Below are 10,578 nucleotides of genomic sequence, written 5' to 3' on the forward strand. Positions count from 1 at the left end.
ATGGAAATAACCTAGATGCCCATCAACAGATGAATGGATAAAACTATGGTACGTACACACAGTGGAGTATTATGCAATGATAAAGAACAATGATGAATCTGCGAAGCATCTCATAACATAGATGAAACTGGAGGACATTATGCTGAGTGAAATAAGTCAATCACAAAAGGACAAATACTGTATGAGACCTCTATTGTAAAAACTCATGTAAAAGTTTACACACTAAAGGAAATAATCTTTGTTGGTTACGAGGGATGGGAGGGGTGGGGGGCAGAACTAAATAGACAATAGATAAGTGGTAGCTTTGATGAAGGGTAAAACAGTACACAATACTGGGGAAGCTGGCACAACTTGTACAAGGAAAGGTCATGGAAGCTCCATAGACACTTCCAAACTCCCTGAGGGACAGAATTGCCGGGTGGAGGGCTGTGGGGATCATGGTCTCAGGGAACATCTAGCTCAATTGGCATAACACAGTTTATAAAGAAAAAAAAAGACAAAGAAAGTCCTCACAACTGAACCAATAAGCAACATCATGATAAATACATGAAAATACAGGAGTTGTCAAGGATTTCATTTTACCTGGATCCACAATTAATGCCCATGGAAGCAGCAGTCAAGAAATCAAACGATACATTGCATTGGGAAAATCTGTTGCAAAAGATCTCTTTAAAGTGTTAAAAAGCAAAGACGTCACTTTGAGGACTAAGGTTCTCCTGACCCAAGCCATGATATTTTCAATCACCTCATATGCATGTGAAAGCTGGACAATGCATAAGGAAGACCAAAGAAGAACTGATGCCTTTGAAGTGTGGTGTTGGCAAAGAATATTGAATATACCATGGACTGCCAGAAGTCTGTATTGGAAGAAGTACAGCCAGAGTGCTCCTTGAAAGCAAGGATGGTGAGACTTCGTCTCATGTACTTTGGACATGTTATTAGGAGGGACTAGTTCCTGGAGAAAGACATCATGTTTGGTAAGGTAGAAAGTCAGCAAAAAAGAGGAAGCCCCTCGATGAGATGGACTGACATAGTAGCTGCAACAAAGGGCTCAAACATAGCAGTGGTTGTGAGGATGGTGCACGACTGGGCAGTGTTTCATTCTGTTGTACATAGGATCACTGTGAGTTGGAGCTGACTCAACAGCACCTAACAACAACACCTACATGTTGCTATTTAATTTAAAAATAAAATATAATTAAAAATTCACTTCCTCAGTGTCATGGTTTGAATGATGCCCCCCCCAAAATGTGTGTATCAGTTTGGCTAGGACATGATTCCTGGTACTGTGTGATTTTCCTGTATGTTGTAAACCTGCCTCTATGATGTTAATGAGGGAGGATGGGTGGCAGTTGTGTTAGTAAGGCAGGACCTGATCTACAAGACTGGATTGTGTCCTGAGGCAATCTCTTGAGATATGGAAGACAGAAGTGAGCAGTGAGACGGGGGGCCTCATACCATCAAGAAAGCAGTGCCAGGAGCAGAGCATGTCCTTTGAACCGGGGTCCCTTCACTGAGAAGCTCCTAGTCCAGGGGAACACTGATGAGAAGGCCGACAGAGAGAGAAAGACTTCCCCTGGAGCTGACGCCCTGAATTTGGACTTTTAGCCTACTTTGACTGTGAGGAAATAAACTTCTCTTTGTTAAAACAATCCACTTGTGGTACTTCTGTTATGGCGGCACTAGATAACTAAGACACTCAGTGACACTCTCCACATTTCAAGTGCTCTATATTGCTCAGTGTGGCTAGTGGCTACCATACTGGATAACATAAATAGAGAAAATTTCCTTCTTTGCAGAAAGTTCTATTGGACAGCTCTGATCTAGACAAATTCCCTCCCATTTTTAGTGACTGAGCTGATTTGATAAAATGAGCTTAATTTTAGGGTTGAGGAATTTGAGGCCTATTTTTGTGTGCTGTCGAATCAATTCCCACTCATAGCAACTCTATAGAACAGAGTAGAACAGCCCCTTAGGGTTTCCAAGGCTAAAAATCTTTATGAAAGCATACTGCCACATCTTTCTCCTGGTAGCAGCTGGTGGGTTTGAACTACCGACCTTTTGGTTTGCAGCCGAGTGCTTAACCACTGCGTCACCAGGGCTCCTTATTTGTGGCCTAGAGAGGTTAAATGGTTTACCCAATGTCATACAAGAAGTACCTCAAAATGAATCCAAATCTCACTTCCATGTTAGTGATTATTTCACCACTTCACACCTCTGAACTTTTACTTCTATGTCAGCTTTTGAGTAAGAGAGGTTTGGCTATTTCAAACTGACAAGTAATCAAACAATCATTTACTTTTCTGATTTGTATTTCACACTTAAATTTGAAGTTAGGCATAGGTAACGTCCAGAAACTTCACTTCAAACAAAATAATGATATCAAACTATAAATACATGATCTGGAGGAGCTTGAAAGTGTTCCAGTTTCCCTGCTCTGTCCCTTTACAAGTCCCCCTTTAAGCCACTCCACTCCATGCTGAAACCAGACAGTTTGTTTTTCAGCTAACAGAAAAACAGGCAGAGCTGCCCCCCTTTTAAAATGCCCCTGGAGCACCAGGTGGTAGAAGGCTTGAATTTTCAAAGGTTGCTCAGCAGGGCTTTGAAAATGAAAGAGAGCCAAGATGAGACATGGAGAGAGCATGCAATTACATTTGAGGAGGCGCAACCTTTCAACTGGGTGAATTCTTGAAGAGGCAGCAAAGTGAGTCATTAAACAGTGGGCTGTCAAAAAAGCTGAAACCTGCATTTGCCTTGGATCAGCTGCAATGCCAATAATTTAACCATGTGAAGGAACCATGGCAGACCCTTGGTAAACCCTTTGACCTGTTTTTATTACAGGCTTGCAACACTTATCTTTCCGAAAACTGGTAGGGAAAAGAGTAGATATAGATTGAGGAGGAGCTGATGAAAATGCAAGAGCTCCTAAAACACAACACAACAAAACCCCAAACAGTATGCAGGGTCATTTTAGAAGGTCAGTGCTTTAGAGAGCCCCTTTTACTGGCCTCTGGGAAAAATGATTATTTCCATATTCGAATTTTGGTAAAAGTTGTTTTTGCTGGATCACTGCTAAATTTCATCCAGCTCTTGGCAGGCATCGTCTTCCTGGACCCTGCTGGAGTGCTGGCTGACATGTTGCATCTTCCACGGGGCAACAACTGCTCTAACGAATTCTGGGAGAGCAGCTGATTTTTGCTCCCAGACACTGGAGGATGCGTGACATGTCATTAACCTTCAAAACTGGCTCTACACAAGAATATTGTCAACAGATGGTGACTCTGATTCTCTCTCTTCTCTCTCTCTCCTCTCTCCTCTCCCCTATCCCTGCAGGGTATCTTCTGGCACAGAATGCTCATTGGTTTCAAAGGAAAATTTGTGGGTGGAATGGACATTGCGGAATGTGCAATGAAGACTGAAGCAAGGTCTCTTATATTTACAGTTGAGGATTATAGAAATTCAGTGGCAGAATAAACCACCAATAGAGTCCCTACGGAACCCTGGTGGTGAAGTGGTTAAGAGCTCTGCTGTTAACTAAAAGGCTGGCAGTGTGAATCCACCAGCCACTCCTTGAAATCCCTGTAGGGCAGTTCTGCTCTGTCCTTTAGGGTTGCTATGAGTAGGAATCGACTTGATGGCAATGGGTTTGGTTTTTGGGTTTCAGAGTCTATATGCAAAGACAGGCCTAACTGTGAGGAAATGAACATGCATGCTGAGAGGCAGGCTTCTGAGTACCTGGGATGGGTGGCTGGACACGGCATGGAAGAGCTCAAAGCAAGCATTGGACTTATAATTGGGGCCTAACCATTCAACTTTTAAAGCTCTCACTTTACCTTTTCCAGTTTTATCACTGAAAGGCAATGGTCATTAGGACATTCATTGTCAAGCAACTGCCAACATTTATCCTTGAAAAGAGGAAGCTGATTAATTCATTCAGCAAATATTTATAGCACTCTTGCAATATACAAAAGCACCATGCTAGGCTCTAGGAAAATCCATTGCTGTCAAGTCAATTATGACTTATAGTGACCCTATAAGACAGAACAGAGCTGCCCCAGAGGGTCTCCGAGGAGCAGCTGGTGGATTTGAACTCCCAACCTTTTGGTTAGCAGCTGAGCTCTTGACCACTGAGCCGCCAGAGCTGCTTGCTAGGCTCTAGGGATAAAACAAACTAGGCACCTTTCTGGAGGAGGCAGACCAGTAAACACATAATTATAATCCAGCTTCTGATAGGTTCCCCTGTGTTATGGATTGAATGGTGTTCTCCCTGCACTGCTCCACCCCCGCCCCTGAAAGATATGTTAAAGTCCTGATTCCTGGAACCTGTGACCATTTGGAAATGGAGTCTTTGTAGATGTTATTGCTTAAGTTAACATGAGGTCATACTGTAATAGGGTGGGTCCTAATACAATATGAGCGATATCCTTATAAAAGAGAAGAGACACAGAGAGACAGAGGGAAGACGGGTCATGTGAAGAAAGAAGCAGAGATAGAGCTGTGCTACAGCTATAAGCCAAGGAGAGCCTGGGGCTACCAGAAGCTGGGAGAGGCAAGAAAAGATCTTCCCCTAGAGCCTTCAGAGAGAGAATGACCCTGTCAACACCCTGAATTTGGACTTCTAGCCTCCGGAACTGTGAGACAATAAAATTTCTGCCGTTTTAAGCCACGCATTTTGTGGTACTTTCTTAGAGCAGCCTTAGGAAATGAATACACCATGGAAACATGTATGAGGAATGGAGAGGATGTGGGGACGCCATGGGGCGGCAAGGGGGATGTCCTAGAGGGAATGAAGAGCCATGTGGTAAATTGCCACATCTTCCAAAACTTCAATTCTGTTTGCCAGAAAATTTAAACTATCTTAAAACACACACTACAGAGTAGAAATACATTTTCAATATGAAACACAAAACTTCAATGAAATTTCTTTCTTTCAACCCAGATATAACCGGTTCATTCTCCTTTCTCCTAATGAAGACTTCTAGGGGAGAGTTTGAGAATTATTGGCCTAGGGAACTATTATCCGCTTTTTGTACACTGAAGCCCTAATAAGCCCTTCCAGTGGCATTTTGCCTTCAGGGTTAGAGGAATTAGCATAGTACTACTTTACATTCATATGGCACTACATAGTTTACAAAATGCATTCAATGAATTTTGCACCACACAGCAAACCAGTGTACTATTTCCACTTTAGGGATGAGGAAACTGAAACTCTAATGAAATTAATTAGTTTCATTGACTTAATCAAGGTCACAGAGCTGGCAAGTGGCAGAATCAGGCTTCAACTTGGGTTTTCTGACACCAAATCCATTATTCTTTTTACTACATCATACTGCTTTTCTTTCCAATAATTAAAAATTAGAAGACCTAGATCAAGGCTCTCTAGCCTTTTTGTGGCTCATATCCATTTTCTTGCTATCGTTTTGGGAATGGGGAGTAGAGGTGAGGAGGGGAAAGCATCAGATTGTGCTGACAATGAAGATCCTGAGAGGTGAGGGGAGAGACAGAAAGCTCTGCTTAATATCTGGGAAACATTAGAAAAATGGGATGGAAATTAATGCTGGAGTTTGGTTGAGTATAGAGTGTAGTGGTGGCAACATAGGGATCTCTTATAAAAGGCTGCAAGATTTGTTGCTACATTTTCTCTCCTTGTTTAGGAGCCTTGATGTTGATTGAACTCTTTGTTCTCCCACTGATGGCTCTGACCCTGGCTTTTCTCTTTCGATTTTTCCATCCATCAAACTAAGTACAATACTATATATATAAACTAGCCAATATTGCTGGAAATTTGGAAGGCTATAACATCAGGAAAATATTTTAAGTTTTCCTATATGTAAGGCAACCTAGAAACACCGTGGGCCACACTGATGCTTGCTGAAAAACAAATTGAGCCTAAACACATTAGTTGGCAATGCTAAACTCCTAAATAGCTCATATATTTTTTTACATTTATCTCCATCATCAGATTAAACAAGGCATTTGCTTATAATTGCAGTTTGATTAAAGTCATCCATTGTGGTTCAAGATTTAAAAATTAAATGACCGAGACTAAGAAGTGACAAACTAAAGGAAGCCACAGTATGACTGCCAATTATTCTTGGCAGGAAATGGGGTGATTCATCCTGAACATGTGCTTTCATTGCCGGGGACAATGGGTCATGATGCAAGTGTTCAACATATTGAATATTGTGGACATCTTTGTCATTCAGTTTGTAGGAGACTGGTGAAATGCAGCCACAGGCGAATCAAAGCCTCAAAGTAACCCCATGATTTTGTATGAGAAAAGCGATGATAAACATTAAGAAAAAGACACAGACTGTTTCAAAATAATCAACAGATCTGCTGTGTAATTAAAGACTATATGTGACAGATCCTAGGAAAGTAGAGGTGGAGAAATTCCAGAAGTTAGGAGAGAAACATAATGCCAATGGGAGACATGACCCATTGCAGGAGGAGGTAATAGGACTACACCCTGGGGGAGAAGTAAACAAGTGTATTTTGGTTGCAGAAGAATGGGGGTGCTTCTGAAGTCCTTCCTAATGTGACCCTGATACTAAATAAACAAAAAAACCAAATCTGTTGCCGTTGATTCCAACTCATAGCGACCCTATAGGGCAGAGTAGAACTGCTTCCTAGGATTGCCAAGGAACAGCTGATGGGTTCGAACTGCTGGCCTTCTGGGTAGCAGCCAGGTTCTTAACCACTGCACCACCAGGGCTCCTGATACTAAACAGAGGTATTATTTCTTAGATAGCATCTCACCTTGTAAAAATAGAGGGAAAATGATATTAACCTCCCTGAATTGGTCCAGAGTTACTGAGAAACTAAAGAGGACTAGGAGTTGTTGACAAAGTCTCAGTGATCAAGGCAGCCCTAATTTGGCCAGAGAACATTAACTGAAATTCAGGTTTTACCCCTAACTGGCTCTGTCACCTGGGGTAAGTTTGTCTTTCTGGGCCTCTGTTTCTGTATCTGTTAAGAAGTTTCCCTAGATTATCTTCAAGGTCTCTTCCAGCTGGAAAAGGCTGTGATTCATGCGAGGAGAAACATCTGTGTACATACAACAGTCTCTGAGGGAAGCGCAGGTCTGCCAAGAGATAAATACCTCGAGTCGTTTTGTCATTTCCCCAGGGAAATCTACACTCTGTTATTATAGATTTGCAATAACAGGTGTGTTGTTGGAGGTGGGGTACGAGTTGAAGGAAATGATTATTATGAGGTGGAAAGGGGACATTTTATAAAATGGTGGGGATTAATAATGAAGGTTGTGCTAGGGATTACGTTTCACCGTAACTTTAGCAAAATTGTCCACAGGGAGATCCTAGATTTGCATTTTCCCATTCCATTTGTGGCCCAGAAAAATGTTTGTTCAGTTGGAGCCCCCTCAGAATTGTAAAAGGAAAACATCAGAGGTGGGTAGGTAATAGGAGTCCTGCGGTGTGGGTGTGGCCTATGCCCCCCCAGCCCAACCCCACCCAGTCTTCAAGAATGTAGGCAGAAGATGCCCTGTAAGATACGCCGCATTCACCCTTCATAACACGAGAGTGAGTACTGCAAGAAAATGATGCAGCGTAATGTAATGCCAAAGCAAAAGGAACCTTTTATAAACAAATCCTTGCGGCAATCTTGGGCTGTCTCTAAATATTCTCCCGATTCATTCCCTCAAACATTAGAGCATCTGTTCGTGAGCCAGTAGAGCTTTTCATTCGGAATCATGACACTCTGCAGGCAGTTACACAGAAGAAAATCTTTTATCTCAGCTTTCAAAAAGCTCCATTAGGCAGATTATTTTTCTTCGTTTCAGAACAGACCCCTGCTTATTTTGAAGGAGGTAGGTTCTTGACAAGCGCTCTTCCCAAATGCACTGCACTGTAATTCGACCCCCAGTAATTTGATTAGCTTGTGACTTTATCAGATGGGAGAGGGGAGAACTTCTGCCTGAGGCTCTGGCTGCAAAGGTGAATGTTAAGAGCAAAACTCTGTTGTATGCCTCTCAGTGGGTCCTCACCCCCGCATAGCTCGTTCCAATTTTTATGTTAGAGATGCCTGTAGAGACTTCTCTGGTAGCACGAGAAACAGATGTTGGTTTCTTGTTGCAAATCTTCAAGGTTTCAGAATATATGAATACTGGTATCTAGGTGGCATTTAGCTCACATTTTCTGGGACAGTCGTGATTTCAGATTATTTTCCTTAGTCTTTAGTATTAAAAATACATTCCTTTCCATCAGTGGTTCTCAAACTTCAGTGTACATTAGAATCATCTGAGAGTGCTTATTTAAAATAAAGATTCACTGCCCTTCTCCTAGAGATTCTGATTTAAAAGGTCTGAGGTGGGGCCAGGACATTTTTATTTTTTAAATTTTATTGTAGTAAAATATATACAACAAAACATTTGCCATTTTAACCATTTTTATGAGTACTACTCGGTGACATTAATTACATTTACCATGTTGTGCAACTATTACCATCATCCATTTCCAAATGTTTTTCATCACCCTAAACAGAAACTCAGCCTTCCTGGGGTGGTGCAAACGGTTTAGTGCTCAGCTACTAACCAAAAGGTTGGTGGGTCTAATCGACCCAGAGGAGCCTCAGAAGAAAGGCCTGGTGATTTACTTCCAAAAGATCATAGCCACTGAAAAGACTATGGAGTGCAGTTCTACTCTGAAACACACGGGGTCACCATGAGTTGGAATTAACTCACCGGCAGCTGTTTTTTAAACAGAAACCCAGTACCCCTTCAGCAATAACCCCCCTCCCAGCACACATGGGGTTGCCATGAGTCAGAATCAACTTGGCAGCAACTAACAACAAAAACAGCTCCTGGTAACCACTAATAAACTTTGGTCTCTATATGTTGGCTAATTCTAAATATTTCATGTAAGTGGGAACATACCATATTTGTCATTTGTGTCCGGCTTATTTCACTTAGCGTAATTTTTCAGAGTCATCCATGTCGTTCCATGTATCAGTATTGCATTTCTCATTATGGTTGAATAACTTAAAACTTCTCATTGAGTTGTAACGTATACATAATAATGTGCGCTCCTCTTAAGTGCATGGCTCAATGAATTTTCACATATGTATATACCTGTGTATCCACCACCCAGGTGAAGCTGTAGAACATTTCCAACCCCTCAGAATGTTTGATCGTGCCCCTTCCCAGACCGCCCCAATCCTCACCCTGTCTCGAGATAACTACCATGCCAACTATTCTAAGATGTCTGCATTTTTAACCAGGTGCTCAAGCAATCCAGATTGCAGGTGTTTTTCTTCATTTTTTGCAAATCAATGGATTTGGTACCATTCTTGGAAAAAAACAAACAACCTGCAGTTCTGAAGCTAAAAACAGTAGAAATAATTACATAATGGATAATTATATCCTTGTCAAAGTAACCTGCCCAAGAGATTTAGGAAACCCCAAAGCAGCCACAGGAAGACATGCCTGGAATGTGACTGATGAAAAAGGAAACTGTAGCCCATTCAACTGGACTGTAACTTGCCTATTGTGATACTGTGGTATTTGGTCGTGTCATAGGAAAACAGTCTCGAGAGTAGGAAGTTTTAGAATCCATCAAGCTCTCCCATTCAGATAAAGGGTGTCTTGATTCCATAAAACCTATCCTTGTTCTTCAGCTAGAAACATAGTAACAGTTAATATTCTTTGAGCATCTTATTTAATTCTCATAACAACCTTATTAAGATAGACTTTTGTCCCAGATGAACAATGTCAATTCTGTGCATAGGGATACAGTATTGCTGAACATTTATTTAATGCTTCCTATCTGCCAGTCATTGTGTCTTATTCCCATATTCAGATGAGGGAACTAAGCATTAGTGAGTTTTCCAAGGTCACTAGTAGGTGGTAGAATGGAATTTGAACCCAATGCTAGTCTTACCCGGATTCTAATCACTTAGCTTCTGTGCTGAGCTTTTTCCCTAGAGAAATACACTCCATTTATTTCTTGGCTTGTTTGAACTATGATCCCTTGAGATCATGCAGCTTCCTTGGTTTTACTTTATGCCTTATCAATCATCCTTTTGAAGTATAATTTGGAGCGCTGAGTACTCATGCCCATCAGAAAGCATAAACTGCTCTGTTGTTGTTAGTCGCCATCTGCTTGACTCCAACTCATGGCAACACCATGCACAGCAAAATGAAACATTGCCTGGTCCTGCGCCATCTTTAATGATCATTGGTATGTTGAGTCCATTGTTGTGGCTATTGTATTAGTTCATCTCTTTGGCGGTTTCCTTGTTTTCAGGATTGACTCACAGCAATCGACTCAACTGTTTTTGTTTTTGTTTTAGGCACCTGGAACAAAATAAGTGCTCCGTAAATATTTGTAGAATGAATTGATTTATCCATCCATAGATAACTGCCCCACCTCAGCTAAGGTACATGTATCTTCAGGTGTATAGAAGAAAAAAAAAATCTGGTTCTCTCAAGATGATTGAAAAGAAGCTCCTCCTGCCCTGCCACTTCATGGAGCTCTTCTTCAAATAAGTATAAAAGTACATCAGACTGCTGCATTTTTTCTTTATTTAACCATCCTTCTGCTCAAGAAAATACATTTAGTT

Source organism: Trichechus manatus, unplaced genomic scaffold (genome assembly GCF_000243295.1).
Source record: "Trichechus manatus latirostris isolate Lorelei unplaced genomic scaffold, TriManLat1.0 scaffold00125, whole genome shotgun sequence".
NCBI lineage: Eukaryota > Metazoa > Chordata > Mammalia > Sirenia > Trichechidae > Trichechus > Trichechus manatus.